The sequence below is a fragment of the Mustela lutreola genome, chromosome 3 (assembly GCF_030435805.1).
Source record: "Mustela lutreola isolate mMusLut2 chromosome 3, mMusLut2.pri, whole genome shotgun sequence".
In the NCBI taxonomy this organism is placed as follows: Eukaryota; Metazoa; Chordata; class Mammalia; order Carnivora; family Mustelidae; genus Mustela; species Mustela lutreola.
In genome coordinates, this window is record NC_081292.1 from 3,234,308 (window position 1) to 3,254,229 (window position 19,922).

A 19,922-nucleotide genomic window follows, 5' to 3' on the forward strand; every position below is an offset into this window, starting at 1 on the left:
CTTTCCACCGCGGAGCTGGATGGTGACAGTGGCCTGACAGGGTGAACGGGCTTTCCACCGCGGAGCTGGATGGTGACAGTGGCCTGACAGGGTGAACGGGCTTTCCACCGCGGAGCTGGACTTAGAAATGGTTCTAGACCAAACACTGTTCCATCGTAGTTGTTTTTTTAATTTTTTAAAGATTTAATTTATTTATTTGACAGAAAGATCACAAGCAGGCAGAGAGGCAGCTAGAGAGAGGCAGGCTCCCTGCTGAGCAGAGAGCCCGACGTGGGGCTCGATCCCAGGACCCTGAGATCATGACCTGAGCTGAAGGCACAGGCCCAACCCACTGAGACACCCAGGTGCCCCTCTATCGTAGTTTTTTAAACGGTACATTTTATTTATGTGAATTTTATCTCAATTCAAAAAAAAGAAGTGTGAGACTGAACAACCCCTTTTTCCTGCCTCTGGGTTTGACATATGGTGGTGTGCTGCCTGGCGTCACTACAACCATCTTGGAGTCATGAGGGGCACTGGACCCACAGAGGGCAACCAAGCACTAAGACTGCAAGCCCCGGGGCCCTCGATGACAATGATGAGCCCCTGAAATAACAGACTTCCTCCTGACTTCTTGTAAAGTGATGTAGTCCGTGTCCTGATTGTCAGAGCTGGTCAACAATCTTTCTGTTCCTTGCAGCCCAGAGCCTCCCTCCAAAAGCCCTGAGCACACTGTATACTGTCTATGGTCTCTCCTGCCAGAGGAGCAAGTCTTATTTCCGACTGGCCTGGAGCAAAAGGTGCTCCTGCTCTGTCTTCTCCTCTCATGCTCTCTCCTTTCTCTGCCCACCGTGACATCCTGAGGCCAATGCCGCCTCTCTGGCTGTCCTCTCCGGCCCCTCCGGGAGCCTGTGTTAGGACCCGCTGAGGCACTGGCCCCAGGGCATCAGAGTTGACCAAGTGCCTCTGCCCCCCTCCCGGGAGCAAGCCTTGTACCTGACTGAAGAGCCCACTTGGGCCCCGGTGCGTGGCGGGTCCCCAGGCGTCACTTACTGAGCGGACGAAGGAGACGAAGCTCGCTTCGTTGGAGTGCACGCGATAATGCCGAGTCTGCGTCGGTCAGGACGCGGGCAGTCCAGGCGGCAGTAGCAGCGAGCAGGCCTACTGTGTGCAGGGGCCTTGCACTCCACAGATGTCCCGAAGGAAGCATCCCGGCTGCAGTTTACAGATGTGGCGGGAGGCTCGTGCCCACGGTGACACAGCCGCCAAGCAGACCGGCAGGATTCAGACACACGTCTCGCCAATTCTGAACTCTTTAAAAGAATACTAGTACCGGGGCACGGGGGTGATGCAGTGCGGAAAGCAGCTGACTTTCGATTTGGGCTCAGGTCGTGATCTCAGGGTCGGGGGACTGAGTCCCGCTTTGGACTCTGTGCTCAGTGCGGAGTCCGCTTGGGCTTCTCTCTCCTTCTGCCGCTCCCCCGACTCACGCTGTCTCTCTCTCTAAATTAAATAAGTGAATCTTTAAAAAATAAAATGTTCGGGACGCCTGGGTGGCTCAGTTGGTTAAGCAGCTGCCTTCGGCTCAGGTCATGATCCCAGCGTCCTGGGATCGAGTCCCACATCGGGCTCCTTGCTCCGCAGGGAGCCTGCTTCTCCCTCTGCCTCTGCCTTCCACTCTGTCTGTCTGTGCTCGCTCTCACTCTCTCTCTCTCTGACAAATAAATAAATAAAATATTAAAAAAAAAAAATAAAATGTTCAAGAGATTGCTAACAGCCACAGCGAACCCTTACGTGGGCGTCACTGTGTGCCAACAACCCTGGGGACCACTCTGCAGGGCGCTGTGTCAGCCCCTGCGCATAGACCAGGAAACTGGGAGCCAGAGAGGGGAATGTCCCCCAGCTGAGTGGTGGTGTCCTGCGTGGGAAGTCCCAGTGTGGGAGGCTGGGGTCATTGCGGGCCACTGTGGGCCCCTGCTCCCGGGGGGCTCTGGCTCACCGCACGGCGCCTCCCTCCCCCACCACTCCCAGCAGCAAGGCCAAGTGTGTACGGGCGGGACGTGGGGCGGAGGACACGCGTCAGTCCCTAAAGTGGTTTCCGCCTCGCAGCGGCTCACATTTCAGGCCAGTGCTGGGGTTGAGGGGGTTGGGGGAGCTCTTTGCCTGCCCTCGGAGAGCTCCCAGGCTGGGGGAGGAGGCGGGGCTGCCCCCACCACGACAGGTGCCCTGGGCACCTGAGCCGGGTCCCCTGAGAGCGGTGCTCAGGGCAGGGGGAGGAGTGTTCCAGAAAAAGGGACAGAATGGAGTGCGAAGTGGCCATCGGACAGTGGGGAGGACGTGCTAATCCTCCACACCAGCCCCACTGGGAGCTCTGGGGTGAGTGTGCCTGGGCTCATGCTGGCCTCTCTGGTCTTTGAAATCTGACAGACCTGGTTCTGCCTCTTACTAGGACTTCGTCAGTGGACACACCACCTGCCTTCTCTGAGCTGTAGTTTCCCGGCGCTAAGTCCGGGGTAACCTGTCCACACAGGCCAGCGTGAGGACCGGGAGTAAACACGTCCAGCCCATCACGCGTTCCTAAATGCCGGCTATGTGCTGTCACCGAGCCTGTTCTCCTGGGGGCTGGCGTTGGCGTGCTTCCTGCCCGTGGTGCGATGAACAGTGGCCCCAAGATGGAGGGCCCCATCCCAGAGGCTGTGGATATGCTCCCTCGAAGGGTTAAAGGGACTTTGCTGAGGGATCCAGCTCCTGCCTTGAGTTGGGGAGGTTATCCAGGTTTATCCAGGGGGCCCAGCACAGGCACGGGAGCCCATAAATGAGGAAGAGGAAGCAAGCGTTGGATAGGTTCGACAGCAGGGTAGGCAGGAGAGCTGGCGCAGTGGGAGGGACTCCGTGCGGATTTCTGGCTTTGGGGATGGGACAGGAAGCCTCTGGAGTGGACCTGGACCCCTGGAGCAGCCAGCAAGGGAACAGGGTCTCAGCCCTAAACCTGCCAGGACCTGAATCCTGCCGGCAACTCTTTCCCTGGTAGCTGGACTCAAGCATGACCCAATGGTAAGACAATAAATTTGAGTGGTTTTAGGCCTCTAACTTCATTTCAGTTCATTACGGCCGCGACAGAGAAGGAGCGCCGTCCTTGCGAGCCAGGGCTCGGTGCCCACCTCCGCCTTGAGCTGCTGCACGGGGCCCCAGCCGCCCGCCCTGCTTTCCCGAATCAGCTCGAGGACCATTTTCCACTGTCTCTGGCTGGAACATAGGCAGGACGGTGGAGCCTTGAAAAGGCCAAGCATATTTGGCTTTGTGCCCAAATAAAGCTCTGGTTATGAGTGTACTTGCTTAAAAAGAAAAAAAAAGCCAAGTGCTGACCCACTTTTTCCTGACTGCTCGGGCTCAGACATGTCCCTCTAAAAGGAAATTTATTTCCAGCACACACTGTTCCCAGAGCTGACATCACCCACCTCAGCTGGAAGGAGAAGTACTTAAGAGAGCTCTCAGGGCTGGCCCCCAATGTCTGATAACGGAACAGAAGTTCTGCAAAAAGCTTGCTTTTTTTCCCCTTTGTTTGTTTGTTTGTTTGTTTCTTCTTCTTCTTTTTTTTTTTTTAAACTGCATCAGCCTGACTGTGGACGGGCTGGAAGTTTGGTGTGAGTCAGACCCTCTAGGCGGGAGAAATGCCTCATGGTGTCTGGCCCACCGGGCAAGGTCCCTGGGTGACCCTGCAGCTCTCCTGGCCCGGGCCAGGCCCAGTCAGGGGAGAGCGTGGACCTGGAAGCTGGCCAGCCTCTGCATCCATATGGGTTCTCCTCTCACTCACGGGGAGACCTCGTGAGCAGCCTCAGGTCCTCCATCTGTCAAATGGCAGTTGTAACTGTTTCCTGTTGCTGGGGTAACAAGTCACCGCCACTCAATTTCTTCAACAGGGCAGATGTGTTCTCTTAAAGTTCTGGAACACAGCAGTCCTGAAATCCAAGGGCCCACGGGGCTGGGTTCCCTCTGGAAGGTCTACAGGAGAATCCATTCTTTGCTTTTTCCGGCCTCTAGGGGCGTCTGCCTTCCTTGGCTTGAGGTCCCCTCCTCATCCTCACAGCAGGTAGTAGAGCAAACTTACTTGAAGCTTCAAGTCATATTCCCGGGGCACCTGGGAGGCACAGTCGGTTAAGCATCTGCCTCTTGGTTTCGGCTCAGGTCATGATCTCAAGGTCATGAGACTGAGCTCTGCGTCAGGCTCCCCATCCAGTGCAGAATCTGCTTCTGATTCTCTCTCCCTCTCCCTCTGTCCCTCCTGCACGCGCTCTCTCTCTCTCAAATAAATACATAAATTTAAAAATAAAGTCATATTCCCTTCCTGCACCAGATTTTATTTATTTTGACTGATCATCTGGCCTAGTTCCTTTTGATAAAAATATCTAGGGGCACCTGGGTGGCTCAGTTGGTGGGCAGCTGCCTTCAGCTCAGGTCATGGTCCCAGGGTCCTGAGATCGAGCCCCGCATCGAGCTCCCTGCTCAGCAGAGAGCCTGCTTCTCTCTCTCTCTCTCTGCCTGCTGCTCTGCTTACTTGTGCTGTCTGTCTCTCTGTCAAATAAATAAATAAAAACATAGCTTTAAAAAAACTACAAAAATTGAAATAGAAAAGAAAGAAACTTCCGAAGCCCAGAAATTCTTAGAATTAGAATGTTTTTCTACTTTGTTGACTTATTGCTAAAGTTGCTATTGGCACACAATTGACCAAAACATCACAAATATAAATTTTGAGAAACATTAAATTGACGTAAAAGTTTTATTGGAAATAAATCTCATAATAAAATAAATGTGTTAAGGTTATTTTATGAATCCATAAGTACTTTTCTTAAGGTAAACGCTATGCCCAAGATGGGGCTTGAACTCACAAACCCAAGGTCAAGAGCTCCACACTCCACTGACTGACCCAACTGATGCCCCAATATTTTTTGCTTGAATGAGAAAGACTGAACACCAGTCTTATCCCTCATTTTAGTTTTTGTGTGTAAATGTTGAGAAATAATACGTAGATGGTCCGTCCCTCTTGATTCTCCAGATCCCTACAACAAAAATCAAATGCAGATGTAAGACCAAAAATCATTTGTAGTGCTTGATCAGCTAACGGCTCCGTAGGACTTTCTCCAGTTTTGTTGAAAAGAAAGTAACTTAAAGTAGTCGGTTTGCAAAATGATTTGTTACCCAGTCATTAAAATCATTCACGCGCTCAGTTTCCGGGCCGACTACCAAGAGTTCACAATTTCACGGCAGCGCTATCAAGAGTCAGCAGGTGGCTCTTAAATATACTTGTTACTCTTTGACTAAGAGACACCCCGTTTAACCCAGAACACTCAGAAGAAGCTGGGAAAATTGAAATATTGTTAGTTCCGGCTCATCTTTGCCAAGTAAAAACAATAATGTTAATTTATAGTATCCAATAATATTTTGGGAAATGTCCATGAAACTAATTGTCTACGGAGTCGGAAGCATGGCTACGAAAATTTTTATAAAGTTACATGTGTGTGTCTACATATAACACTGAACGGTCAGAAGCAAAGTGAAACTTTTTTTTTTTTACAAAAAGAAACTTGACCTCTTCATCATTGAAACCATGCCAAATAGGCAAATGAATTACAGTCTGAGCTGGGGAGGGGTAAAAATAACTCACAGACCCTTTCTCACTGCTGAGAACAGTAAAGACCAACAAAAGTCTTTGTCGAAAATTGTTTCTCCCCGGCACACTTTTTACACATCTCAGAAGTTCTAATTGTAAAAAAAGAATTATTCAACGCTTAGAAATGAGGCAGAAAATTTACCATTTGCTTTTTCCAGCCTCTCAGAGCTCGAGTAGTGGAATTTGGGACTTGACTTGTGTTCTGAGGGCAAGCGTTCAATTCTAGAAATCTGATAGAAATGCAGGATTCTTGGCAAACCCATGTTGTGTGGTAGAGAGGCGAGCGAGCGGGAAGATCACAGTCTGGAACTACGACTTTGTTTCCTATTCACTTTGCAGTCTTGTTTCTGTATTAATTCTTCCAGGGGGTTTATATTTGCTTCTCCGTGTATCCTTTTTTGGAGACAGTTTTACGAGCTGTTTCCTTCGGGAGCAGCGAAGTTTGATAGAGCTTCATTGTGCGCATTTGCTACCAGCTTTGACTGAGTACCTTATTACCTCTAACAACATGTTCCCAGTTTAAGTGTGGAATTCCCGGAGAGCCGGATGGAATGAACGCCCCTGCAGAGACGGCCCAGAGCACGGACATTTCCGTGGACCCAAAGCATCCCTGGGCTCCTTGCCAGTCAACGTCCGTCTTGGCCGCAGGCGGGTCGGGACATCGTCTCTTCCGGAGTCTCCAGTACATGAAGGCATTTGCTCTTCCCTGTCGGACTTGCTCTCACCAGCACCCCGAGGACGGTCCCCAGCCCTGCAGCACAGACCGGTGCTTTGTTCCTTCCTAGTACTTTGTCGTGTCCCGTTTTCCTGTTACTTCCCATTTGTGACAGTTAGGAGTGAAGCCGCCGCTACTGTCCCAGAGCGGGGTTTTCGCTCTTCCTAAGAGGGGAACGACTGGATCCCACAGCAAGTGCACGTGCGGGGCATGGAAATGGCCAAACCTTATACCGGAGCTTTGGTAACACGTTCTATTCCTGCTCAAAACAGTTCTCTTGTTTGGGTGTCTGGGTGGCTTCGTTGGTTAAGCGTCTGTCTTTGGCTCTGGCCGTGATCCCAGGGTCTTGGCATCGAGTCTTGTAGGGGGCTCCTTGCTCAGTGGGGAGTCTGCTTCTCCCTCTCTCTGCAGCTCCCCCTACTTGTGCATGCTCTCTCTCTGATAGAAAAAGAAAAAAAAAATCTTCAAAACGTTTCTCTTGTTAACCTTTTGCCGGCCTGATGTACGGTGCCCCAGACAAGGATCTAGAAAGGGGACAGGTGGGTGTTGTTCCCTGACCCAGGCGCGCCCCGGGGGCTGAGCCTGGGAACTTCCAGGCAACTTCGGGGGAGCTCTCCCCAGCTCTCGCCTTTCCAGTGTCTGTCTCCTCGACAGTAGTGAAGCCGTGGTCTTTGGGCGACCCCGCTCCAGGCACCCCAGGCAGGACGTGGATCACCCTACTGGGCTCCTCCCCGTCTGCCTGCGCTGCCCGCTGCCCGACGCGTTCTTACCTTCTCCCAGTTTTCTAGCTGTGGACGGGGGAAGGGTCCATCGAATGCTGCCGTTCTCCCTGTATTTGCTTTTCGCCTTTTGAAAATTCTACTTTTACGTAACTGCTAGGTAGATACGGAGCTAAGGCCTGAGGTTTTGCCAGAAGCGCCGTTTCCACTTTGGACATTACCGAGTTTTTCTCTTGGCTCTTAGAGACTCTACCTCGGGTGGGGGTGGAGGTTCATTTCTCCCAGCACAGAGGTAGTCTCAGGGAATTCAACTTAAAGAAAGCGGGTATGCGGACATTGGAATTTCAATGGGGAGACTGAGTCCCTTAAAACAAGGAGACAAGGCACAGATTTCTTAGTGTCTGTCATGTTGTAAGCAATCTGTAAGTGGTGGCTGTTACTAGCTCCACATGATAAAGTGAGTGAGCTTTACCTGAACGACTTTCTTTGGAGTGTGCTGCTTCCTCCCGTGAGGCCCTGGGGTCTGTATGCTGTCTTTGCTGGCCCAGGGTTTCCGGTTCTAGCCTGCTCCCCTGGCCTCCAGCCCATATTCCAACATCACTTCATTTTACTCACCTAACAACCTTCCACCAAAGCCCTTACCCGTCCTGGTTCCTGTACTAGAGGTGAAACTCACAGACCCATGTGTGGGTCAGAGACTTGCCAACCACGGCACAGGGTGGGTGGGGGTCTTACAGCAGAGAGACACAGCAGGCTGGAGGGACCCCTGAGGACAGAGTCACTTCCTTTGCTTACAGAGTTGGAGTTGGGACAGCTGCAGAGGACAAAGGATTTGAGTTCATTTTTTTTTTTAGAGATCTTATTTATTTGACAGAGAGTCACACAGCGAGAGAGGGAACACAAGCAGGGGGAGTGGGAGAGGGAGAAGCAGGCTTCCTGCCAAGCAGGGAGCCTGATGCGGAACTCGATCCCAGCACCCTGGGACCATGACCTGAGTCAAAGGCAGACACGCTTAACAACTGAGCCACCCAGTTGTTTGGACTTGAATTCAGATTAGAATCTGAATTCTGATTGGAAGAGCGAGTAGAAATTTGCCCAGTGGGATAGTAGGGAACAGAAAGAATAAATCTGTGAGAACCCAGAGGGGCGGGGGGAATGACATCCAGAAAACTGAACCAAGGGATGAGGCTGGACGGGTATAGACCCGGAGCAATTTTTAAAAACCACCTTATTGAGATCCAAGTCACAAGGCACCCCAGGCGCCCATTTAAGAGGACCATCTGTTGGTTTTTAGTATGTTCAGCATTGCACGAAACCACGGGGAGCTGTTTTTGAAGCCCTTGTAAGGTCCTCTTGAAGGTGGCGCTCCTGGGGCTCCCTGAAGGGACTTTTAGGGGTTGCATGGGTACATAAGGACTCACCAGGAGAAGCTGGGGCAGCATTTGGCTCCGGGCAGAAAAGAAAAGCTAGAGCAGGGTCCCCCAGGATTGTGAAGGAGGAAGGAGCCCCCCCAACCCTCCCACAAGCTGCGGCTTCTGTAACTGAGGCTGTGCCTTCACATTCAGAGCAAAGGGGACACCAAGAGTGTGGCCCTGGACCTGGCTGGGCTCCCAGAAGTCCTCCCCTCCGGGAGCCTCAAGAGGCTTAACTGAGCCAGACGACTTGCACAGAACGGATTTCTTACGCTGTCCCAGCAGTGATCTCGATGAGAAGATGATGGGAGGGAATTGCTCTGCACGTACAAGCTGTTCTTCCCTTTCTCGGGCCATGGAACTAGCTGCTCTCCAAACCCGACTGTGCTTTTAAAAAATACACATTTTAAGTCCACACCTCTGGTGTTCTCGTTCAGTACCTCTGAGTCAGCTCAGGAAATCACCGTGTATTTTTAACCGCTTGGACCTTCTTTGGAATTCTCTTTTTAATGATTTTTCAACAACTGCAAACTTAAGTCTCAAGTACAGTGCGGGTAACTTATTCCTGAACCATTTTCGTGTAAGTGGTTGACCTGTAGTCCCGAGACCCCTAAAAGGTGAGTGTGTATTTTCCACAAACAAGGACATTCTCCTGTGTGACCATAAGACAGCCACCAACTAAAGGGCATTAACATTGATAAGGTTAGCATCATCTGATCCTCAGAATGGCGTCAGTCAAGTCACTACTGTTCCTTTTCTTTTTCTTTTTTTTAGCAAAGTGATCTCATCCAGGATCATGTGTGATTTTATTTGTCCCTTTTATTCTTCTCTAATCTGGAATGGTTCCTCAGTCCGTCCTCGACTTGCAAGACCCCGACACTTGCTTTCAAAGATCACAGGTCAGCTGTTTTTTCGGAATATCCTTAATTTTGCCTAATCTGTTGTTTCTTCATGATTAAACCCAAGCCATGCGTCTTTGGCATGGAGACCGCAGAAGTCATGCTCTGCTCCTGACTATGCTCTATCAGCGGCTACATGACTTACATTCGTCCTGTTAGCCTTGAATCAGTTTGATCTGAATCCTCTTTTTAATTTTTTCTTAAGTAATCTCTGCTCCTAATGTGGGGCTCAGACTTAGGTCTCCAAGATTAAGAGTCACATGCTCTACTGACTGAGCCAGCCAGGAGCCTCTCCTCTTTTTTTTTTTTTTTTTTTTTTTTTTTAATTGAGATGTAATTGACATGGAACGTTATGTAAGTTCAAGGTGTACAACCTGTTAACTGATTCACCTCCATACTGCAATAGGGTGTTACTGTTGTGTTAGCTGGCACGTCCCATTCCCTGATGACCATTTCTTTTCTTTTTGTGGTGGGAACACTTATGATCTAGTTTCTCAGCAACTTTGAAGTATATAATACAGCCCTGTCGACTATAATCAACTCATTCATCTTCTGACTGCATGTTTGTACCCTTTGACCGACACCTCTGCAATTTCACGGACCCCAAGCCCCTGGTAACCACCTTTCTGCTGTTTCTGCAAGTGATTGGACTTGTCTTTCTTTGCTTCAGAGAAAGAAGTAAAGAAATGGGCAAAAGTATGGATAACAGAGGTTAAAAATACCCTTCCACTTGATTGAAATGTTTTGAATAATTCCATCGATGTTGTTAGAGTAACTCAGATAAATCCTGTATCAAGTTGTCAGAGAGCAGAGACAGAGCCTCAGTCTTTCCTTTAAAAATTAGCCTTCATGCTTGGGGCACCCGGGTGACGCAGCTGGTTAGGTGTCCGACTTTTGATTTTGGCTCAGGGTCATGATGTCGGGGTCCTGGGATAAAGCCCACCTTGGGCTCCATGCTCAGTGCTCAGTGGGGAGTCTGCTTGGGATTCTCTCTCTTTCTCTTCCTCTTCCCGTTCACTTTTTTCTCTCAAATAAAAAAAATTTTTTTAAAGATTTTTTTATTTGATAGAGAGAGATCACAAGCTGGCAGAGAGGCAGGCAGACGGGGAGGGGAAAGCAGGCTTCCCGCTGAGCAGAGAACCCAATGCGGGGCTCGATCCCAGGAACCTGAGACCATGATCTGAGCTGAAGGCAGAGGCTTTAACCCTCTGAGCCACTCAGGCACCCCTCAAATAAAAATTTCTTAAAAATAAATTAGGCTTAAGGTTGTAATATTTAAGATACACAAAAGGTATAAAGATTACTATATCTTGAATTATAATAACTTGATATATAATATAAAACATGTATTTCCAACTGGATTATTACATATTACTTTATATGTAACAAAAAAATGCAAAATATATAATGTAATATAATATGAATTCTCAAACCATCTAGTACAAGAATTCAGCTAAATCTCTTGTGAGTTCTTCCCTAGCTTCCGTCTGTTCTGAATTTGCCCAGAACTGACTGACCCAGGCTCCCCTGACAAACTGACAAAATGCAAGGTTTTGGAGGCAATTTAAGGCAATTAGAGGCACTACTAAGCTTGTTCCGCCACCTGGCGGCCGCACCTGGAATTGCAGTCACTCATGTTTCCCGCCCCCATCCCCACCTTCTCACAAGTTTTCTTAAAAAATTTCCCCCCCCTATAGCACCTGGGTGGCTCAGTAGGTTGGGCGTGGGACTCCTGGTCTTGCCTCCGTGCTGATCTCGGAGTTGTGGGGTCGAGCCCTGCATTGGACTCTGCGCTCAGTGGTGGAGTCCTCTTGGGGTCCTCCCCTCTCCCTCTGTCCTTCTACTTGTTCACTGGTACACACCCTCTCTCTCTCTAAATTAAATCTTAAAAAATAATTTTTTTCTTAAACTTGATTTTGAAATGTACAATCTGAGAGGGGGCAGGGAAGCTATTGAGCCATTGAGTCTTCAGTAGGGTTCCAGGGGCACAGTTTAAGATATTTTTTAGGGGCGCCTGGGTGGCTCAGTGGGTTAGGCGTCTGCCTTCGGCTCAGGTCAGGATCCCAGGGTTCTGGTCCATCCTGGCATCCGGCTCCTCGCTTAGAGAGGAGCCTGCTTCTCCCCCTGCCCCTCCCCCTGCTTGTGTTCCCTCTCTCGCTGTGTGACTCTGTCAAATAAATAAGATCTTTAAAAAAATAATTTTTTAAAAATGTAAAATCTGATTTTCTTAAGTTGGATATATTATAACTGATCCCTAAATCTCTGGTTTTACAAGTGACCATCATGCACTGGTGAAAACACTTAAGTATTAGTTGCTCACATTTGTAACTTTTCAGTCTTCGATGTATGTAATGTGTGTGTATGTGTGTGTGTGTGTGTGTGTGTGTGTGTGTGTGTGTGTTTGGGGATGTTCTTCTTCACTGACTCCAAAACTTACTGCTAATATATGAGAGCCGCTGATGTAGATGCTAGCACAAACAAGAATCATGTCAATGTCAAATTAGTGTTTCTAATTATACTCTGTGAAGCAGGAAACCTCTTTATTAATCTGTAAAAGAAAGGAGCATAACAGAGTAAATAATACTTCTGATCACCTATTAACTGCTAGCTGATCACGTCATTTCTGAGAAAATGTCACAGTGCATTTGCACCGTTTGAAATATAGTAAGTTAGTCATTACCAAGCTGTGTGATAGTCATTCTTGAGATTCCTGTGGATGTTAAATTCGCCGGTGAAAGTCTGGTGGGAAAAAGCTCATTATGTAATTTCAAAGTATCTTTTCACCAATGAGTCATTAATCGCATCAGAAGTAGTCATGGACTTGCAGAGGAGAGAGACAGCCACTCCACCTTAGCCAAGTGGTCCAAGTTATCCCTTTGGGACAAGCCAACAGTATGTGCCCACTGACAACATACGCACAGGGCTCGGCTTACATCGTTTCTATGGCATTCTGCATACATAATCTGAATTTATTCATAAGAAAGGATTAGATGAGCTCAAATTGAGGAACATTCTAGAAGACAGCTGGCTTGTATTCTTCCAGCACGTTACAGACATGAAAGAGGCTGAGAAACCGTTCCAGATAAAAGAACACTGAAAAAATGCAGGACAACCGATGGCTCCGCGGGGTCCTGGGCGGGAAACGGCTCTTGAGCACACAGCTGGGGTCTACGTATACCCCAGCACACGACTGCGGCATACTTATGCGCCAGCACACGACTGGGGTATACTTATACCCCAGCACACGACTGGGATATACTTGTGCACCAGCACGCGACTAGGGTATACTTATGCGCCGGCACACGAGTGGGGTATACTTATACCCCGGCACACGACTGGGGTATACTTATGCGCCGGCACACGACTGGGGTACACTTATGCGCCGGCACACGAGTGGGGTATACTTATGTGCCAGCACACGAGTGAGGTATACTTATACCCCGGCACATGACTGGGGTATACTTATGCGCCGGCACACGAGTGGGGTATACTTATGCGCCGGCACACGACTGGGATATATTTATGCGCCGGCACACGAGTGGGGTATACTTATACCCCGGCACACGACTGGGGTATACTTATGCGCCGGCACACGAGTGGGGTATACCATGCACCTCTCCGTCCCTCCGGAGAAGACACAGATGGGGAAGGACGCCGGGAGTCCCTCCACGGCCCGTGCGGGTTCTCCGCGACCGCACTGCCCCAGCGGACCGGCTCTCCGCGGACGAGGAGCCGGTGTTCCGGCAGGAGCGCGCGGGGCCCTGCGCGGGGGAGCGCACGGAGAGCTCAGGCCCCGGGGCAGGGCCGCGGCTCCCGGCGGGCGGCTGTCCGAGGCTCCCCCCGCGCGCAGGGGCCCGCGCACTCCCGGCGGCATAACCGCGCGCCCCACCGAAGGCCTCGGGTCCCCTTCCGCCCGCCGCGCGCCGACCCGCGCGGGGACCCGGCAGCGGCCGACGCGCTCGCGACGGTAGGCGGGGCTCGGTTTCCAGGGCGACGGGACCGGAACCGCGGGGCTCGCGCGCGCTCGTCACTTCCGGCCGCTCGTCGCGGGCCCTCCAGCCCGCAGGGGCTTCGGAGCGGGGTTGTTGCAGGGGGCCGGGAGCAGCCGACCCGACTGTGGTCCTGCGGGAGGAGCTGTGGGGGCGCGGGCGGGCCTGGCTCCCGTCGCCCACCGGAGGCTGTCACAGCCGTCCCCCGGACCGCGGCCGCAGAACGCCCCGCGGCGGCCGGATCCGGAGCATGCGCCCTCCCGCCGGCGCGGGCTCGCGGAATCCACTGCTCCGGGATTTCCGCGCAGCCGGTGGGAGCGCCGAGGGGCGCGCCGGGGGCGTGGCGGGGGGCGCGGTGCGCGACCCGAGGCGCTGAGGCGCCGGTTGGGAGCCCCGCGGGGAGCCGCTGCCCACCGCGGCGGGCTCTGCGGCCCGTTCCGTCGCTCGCTCGCAGAGCGGGTCGATCCGCTCGGCCTTCCCGGGGGCGCGCGAGTCCGCGCGGGGGCGGGGCGCGGCGGTCCGGGACCCGGCTGGCCCCCGCGCTGCCTCCCCGCTTCCGGCGCCGCCTCCCCGCCTCTCCCCTGCCCCCGTGCACCGCAGGGACCTCGCCCGAGAGCTCCTGCCCCGGGGGCCGCGGTCGCCCTCGGCAGGGCCCGCGCCGGGAGCCTCGTCGGTCGCGGACGCTCCCGGGTCCTCGCGGGGCCTGTGAGGCCTGGAAGCAGCTTCGGGGCGGCCCGGGTGCGGGGCCCCGGCTCTGCCCCGCATCGGCTCCCGCGACTTCGGCCTTCCGGGACGCCGCCGCTGCCCAGCGCGGGCCGAGGCCGTTCTTCGCCGGCTCGAGGCGGAGTGGCTCCGAGGGGCAGGAGTTGGTCGGGCCAGACCGGAGTTGGCGCTCGCGCTGCGGACCGGTGCAGCCGGCAGGGTCCGCGTGGGCCGGGCTCGTGCGCGCGCCGTCCCCCCTCGGCGGGGCGGTCCCCCTCCGTCCGCTCGAATGGGGCGGCCGGTGTGGGAAGGGTCTTCCGAGGACTCCGTGAGGCCCTTGTGCAAGCGCGGTGCCCGGTACCCGCCAGGGCAGTGGGCTGGACGGGAGAGACGCGCTCAGGTGGGTGAGTGAGTCCCTCCCGGTCGGCCTGGGCGCGCGGACACCTGCGGACACCTGCGGACACGGCGCGAGCGTCGGAGGGGACCGCGGGGCAGGACAGCGCCCCGCGCCGGAGGGAGTCAGACCCTCCGTGACACCGCTGGGGGCTCACGGTGGGCTCTGCCCAAAGTGCCCCAAATGTCACCCAGCCAGAACCGTTTTAGTCAAGACAACAGGCATCATGTGGGACTGTTCCAGGCCAGTCACGACCTGGGGTCACCCTGTCCCAAAGCTGTATGGGTAGCGCGTGACGTCATCGAAGTGGAACTTCGGCCTCAGAATGTTTCGTGCTCCCTGACTGCGTGGAGCCCTGCTGGCCTCCTGAAGCGGTGATCCCCTTCTGCAGGTGAAGACACTGAGGTGGTGTCGCTGGTGCGGGGCGGGGTGGGTGCTTGGACTGCACTTTGTGACGCCTGTTTCAGGGACAGAGCTCAACTCCACAGGGTCCCCGGGGCATTGGTTCTCATCTTCGGGACTCCATGAGTTGATGATTCGGGGAAGCCTCCCAGTCTGCCTCGTTTTACTGGTGAACTTTCTTTTTTAAGGATTTATTTCTTCGCAATCTCTAGACCCAGTGTGGGGCCAGAACTCATGATGCCAAGATCAAGAGTCACGTGCTCCACGGACCGGGCCCAACACGCGCCCCAATTGGAGAACTTTCTATTAGAGCTCTGTATCACCAAACTTTCCACCCCGTTAGGACTCTTGTGGACGATCTGCTCTGGGTGGGAGGTGGGACCTGATTATTTTAGAGGTTCCTTCCAGTCCAACTTGAAGTGTCTACAAACTCCTTGAGAGCAGGTTTTGCTATATTCTTTGAATTCTGCACATTCAGGTGAGACGCGCAGGTAATGTTAAAGCTGTGAAAGGTGTAACTCCAGGAGCCAGACAGCCCAAGGTGCCCCCTTGGGTCAGTTTAATGCGAGCCCCTACCTTCTCTGAGCCTCAGTCTTCAAACTGATAAAAATGCAGGATAGTCTCTCTCTCACACAGATTTGCTGGAACAATAAACTGCTGTAGTGAGCACATTGTAAACAGAAACATTGTACTAAAATAGCAATGTTTCCTTTTGCCAGCTTTCAATATTGCTTTCTGAATTGCTTGCTTTATCCATTTATAAAGAGACTAGGGACAGAGGACTATGGAAAGAGCACAGGCCATGGCATCAGACAACCCTGGGTGTGAATTCCTAAATGACACAAGCCACTTGTGCAACCCCAGCCAGGTGGTGTGTCCTTTCTGACTGCAGCGCTAAGAACAGTACCTTGCATGGGACTTAGGAAGACGGGGAGCTGCATAGTGGAGCTCTGTTCCCCTGCACACAGACCTCCATCCAGGGTGGCTCTTGTAATGTCTGTTTTCTCTTGTCAGCCTGCATTCTTAATGCCACAGAGCAGCCCCCATGGGCATCCTTTTGTGGTGTGTTGGAGGCACTCTCTCTCAGCGTCTGGGGACCTCTGTTGAAAACACTTCCCGGCTCTCTGGCATGCTGGAAATCGGCTTCCCCTGCTTTGCCCTGAAGATGTGTTCTGCTTGTAACTCATTCCTACTCTTTGGAAAACAGTTCAGTAAAAAATTGTTTTTCCATTGACTCTGGGCAGGGATGAGGGATAGCATATTATTATTTTGTTAAAAAATATGAATAATAAAGTAAGTCATAAAACAGCACTGGCCCATAGCAAAGAGTCAATAAATGCTTGCTGGCTGCCAGCATAGATGATGGCCCCTTTCTTTCTTTCGTGTCTGCTGTATTTGGTGAGGGGACGATTCTTGTTTTCCAGGACGTTAAATTTTTTTTTTTTTTAGAGTAGGTTCCATGATCAACGGTGTGCCTTGAACTCCGGACCCTGAGGTCAACAGGTGCCTGCTCTACTGACTGAACCAATCAGGCGCCCCGAAAACACTTTTTATTTGAAAACAAAACAACACAAAGCTACGCGGAAAGAGCGTCTTCCCCCGCCATCCCCTTCCCTTGGCCCTTTCTGGAGGTGACGCTGTTGACCATGTCCTTTCCAAATCCTCCCCAATGTGCTGTGTCGCTCTGAGGTCCGCACGTGAATTCCGCTTTCCGCACCCATTTTTGAGACAAGTTGAAATCCCAAAGTGGCTTCTGGCCTCGGGAACAGCGGCTCCCACCCGCTCTGTGCCGGGCCGCTGCGCTCCGCGCCGGGAGCGGCTCCAGCGGGAGACCTGGGGACCCGACTCTGGCGCCCCCTCCCCGCCCCAGCGCCCCGGGCTGCGCGGAGAGCGCGCGCGGGAGACTCGCCCGGGGTGCAGAAGCGGCCCTCGTCCAGCCGCGGGCAGTTCTCCACGCTAGTGCCCGCGGGGGTTGGTCTCCGGGGCGCAGGGGCCGGCGGGGCGCGGGGACGGCCGCCCCCCGCGCCCCCGCCCGCAGAGCCTTGGGAATCCGAGCTGCGCGCCAGGAGGGTTGGAAAGCCGCGCGTCGACCGAGCCCCTCCCTCGGCGCGCGCGGCTCCTCCCTCCCCTCCCAGCCCTCCTCTCCGCTCCCCTCCCCTCGCGTCCCGCTCCCCGCGTCCCTCCCAAAGCCCGGAGCGGATCGCCGGCCCGGACCGCCCCGAGCATGCGCAGGAGGGTGCCGGCGCGGCCGCGGGTCGGAAGCGCCCGCTCCGAGTAGGGGGAGCGGTCGCCGAGGCTGCTCCGCCCCGCCGCCCGCCAGGCCGTTGGCTCCCGCTCCGGGCCCGGGCCGCCGGCCGCGTAAGTGCGAGGTGGGGGGCTGCGGGGCGGGGGTCGCCGGCGGCGGGAGGGCTGCCTGTGTGTGGCGGCGAGCGAGGGCGCGAGTCAGCGCGCACCTGCCGGGCCGGGTCCCTTCACCCCCACCCCGGCCCGGGAGCCTGCCCGGCGCCCGCTGCTCACCTGGGCGGGCCGTGCCGGCACCTGCCGCCCTGGGGCCCCGGCCTTGCTCCCCGCGGCGCGCGGCGGCGGCCCCCTCCCCACTCGGCTGCCGCCCCCTCCCCACTCTGCTGCCGCGTCCCGGCCCCCGGGCCGCGTGAGGTCGGGGGCCCCCGGCGCGCGCTGGTGTCCCCGCAGGGCGGCCCGGCCGGCCCGGGGCCACCGTCCGGTCCCGGTCACCCTCGCTGTCCCCCGGGGCGAGAGTGCCTGAGACCCAGCTCGGCGGCCCCTCCCGTCCTCCGTGGTCAGCGCCGTCCGAGCCGCGGGCGCCGGGGGGAACGGAGCGAGCCCGCGCTGCGCTCGTGCCGCATCCCCTCGCGGTCCGCGCGCGCTGCCCGGGCCGCCGCACGTGCCCTCTGACCTATGCCCTCTGGTGGTCGGAGGGGCTGCTCGTTGGATCCCGTGCTTTTACAGCGACGGGGACCAAAATGTGGACCGCGGGGCTGGCCTTCGTTCCCAGTGAGCAGGGCAGGGCTGGGACAGGCTCCGTGCACCGGCGCCCCTCCCCCGACTCCCGACGAGTGACTGTCCGTGTTGGAGAAACGGTGACCGCCACTTCCTCGTCCAGCCCAACTAGTACTTGTTAAGGGGAAAGGACCGCAGTCCGGCCCGAGGTGGGAGACCCAGGAGTCTCGCCATCCTCCACATCCCGCAAGCCTGTGTGCGTGTTTTCCTTAAACCGCGTGGCAGAATAGTAGTGGGAGGGACCAGCGGTTGTCAAGAAATGTTTTTTGTTTTTTGTTTTTTTTTTTTTTTTAAATAACTGCTCTATTGAGGTAGCATTCACAACCACAGAAAACACCCATTTAGAATGTAGGGTGCCGTGGCTTCAGTACACCCACCGTCGGGGCCATCCCGGTGCCAGCACGTTTTACCACTCCAAAAAGAAACTCCCCCCTGGTTGGCAGGCCCTTCTTCTGTCCTGCAGCCCCCACAGCCGCTCATTTACTTTCTGCCTCCAGGGGTGTACATGCTGTGGGCATTTCATCTAAACCGAGCCTCACACTGTGCGGCCTCTGGTGATTCCCTCCTTTCCCTGAGCATCGCGTTTGCAAGTTTCCCCCAGGCAGCGGTAGGATCACTACTTGGTTCCCTGTTAGGGCTGAGCGATGTTCTCCGTTCGCATGGACCACATTTTGTTGTTCATTCATTGATGGGCGATGGTGTTTCCATTCGTTGACCAGTAAGAGCTATGAATATCTGCGGACACATGTTTGCGTGGACATGTGTTTTCAGACCTCTTTGGTCTGTAACGAGGAGTAGAATTGCTGTGTTTATGGTACCCCTGCATTTAACTTTTGGGGGAGCAGCCATGTTGAAGAAATATGTGTTTGATTTTTTTAAACCATTTTATTTGTTTATTTGTGGGAGGGGGAGAGAGATGGGGGGACCAAGGGAGGGCAGAGGGAGAACAGGCTCTTAGCTGAGCCAGGAGCCCAAAGAGGGGCTCAGCCCCAGGACCCCGAGATCATGACCTGAGCCACAGGCAGACCAGACCCTTAACCAACTGAGCCACCCAGGCGCCCCTGTTTTTGATGTTCTAATATTTGTGTTAGATTAATCTCAGATACTAGAACTGGCTCAGTGCCAGGTCTTGTTTCGTCAGCTTCTCCCTAGAAGAAGCCAGCGGCAAAGCCTGGATGCTGGCTCCTGGCCCCAGTCCGTCCCCTGCCGATGAGGACACCTCGAGCAGAATGACTGAGCCTTATCTCATCCCTACGATTGAAGACAGTGATACTCTTTTCTTGGGACTGATGGGAATTCTAAACAGGACACGTGATAGAGAGCCCAGTGAATGTCCTCTCTCTACCTTACCTGAGACAGATTTCCTCTGGTGTGAGATGAGTATTTTGAATTTGGGGTAAAAGTAGACAAGGAGTTTGTGATACTGAGCTGCTTCCGGGAAAATTCTTGTTTGAGGTTGTGAGGTTTATTGACTCGTGGCACACATTGGGTTGCTGGTGTCTTTTCAGCACTGAGTCAGAACTGGAAGGGACCCAGAGGGCTCATTTAGTTCAGGGTGAGTTCGTTTGGATCTCATAGATTCGCAAATGCCAGAAACCGGGAGGGTCAGTAATGGGGATGGAACAATGGGTAGATAATACTGTCCACTCTCGCTAACATTTCATAAAAGCAAGACTGTTTTAATGCCAAAAAATATGGAAGTTCATTACCTAACCATAAATTACAATACTAGTTAATATTTATAAAGCACTTTCCAGGAGCGCCTGGGTGGCTCAGTCGTTAGTGTCTGCCTTCATCTTAGGTCATGATCCCAGAGTCCTGGGATGGAGCCCCACCTTGGGCTCCCTGCTCTGTGGGAAGCCTGCTTCGCCCTCTCCCACTCCCCCTGCTTGTGTTCTCTCTCCTTCTATCTCTCTCCCTGCCAGATAAATAAATCTTAAAAACAAAGCACTTACCAAATTTACCTGAGTTTAGTTTTATGAGAAGTTCATGCACTGTTCTACTTTCTCTCGTTTTCTTCAGACT

The 19,922-nt window shown here is 53.7% G+C and overlaps 1 protein-coding gene across 2 annotated transcripts in view; it reads left to right on the forward strand.

Annotated features, from left to right (window-relative positions):
* The first annotated feature begins 17,081 nt into the window (after positions 1–17,081).
* TRAPPC9 (trafficking protein particle complex subunit 9) overlaps positions 17,082–19,922 on the forward strand; it is a 483,860-nt gene continuing 481,019 nt past the window's right edge. For both annotated transcript variants that reach the window (XM_059165548.1, XM_059165549.1), the window contains exon 1: positions 17,082–17,237. The gene's annotated coding sequence lies outside the window, so the exon portion shown is untranslated. The remainder of the gene's footprint in view (positions 17,238–19,922) is intronic.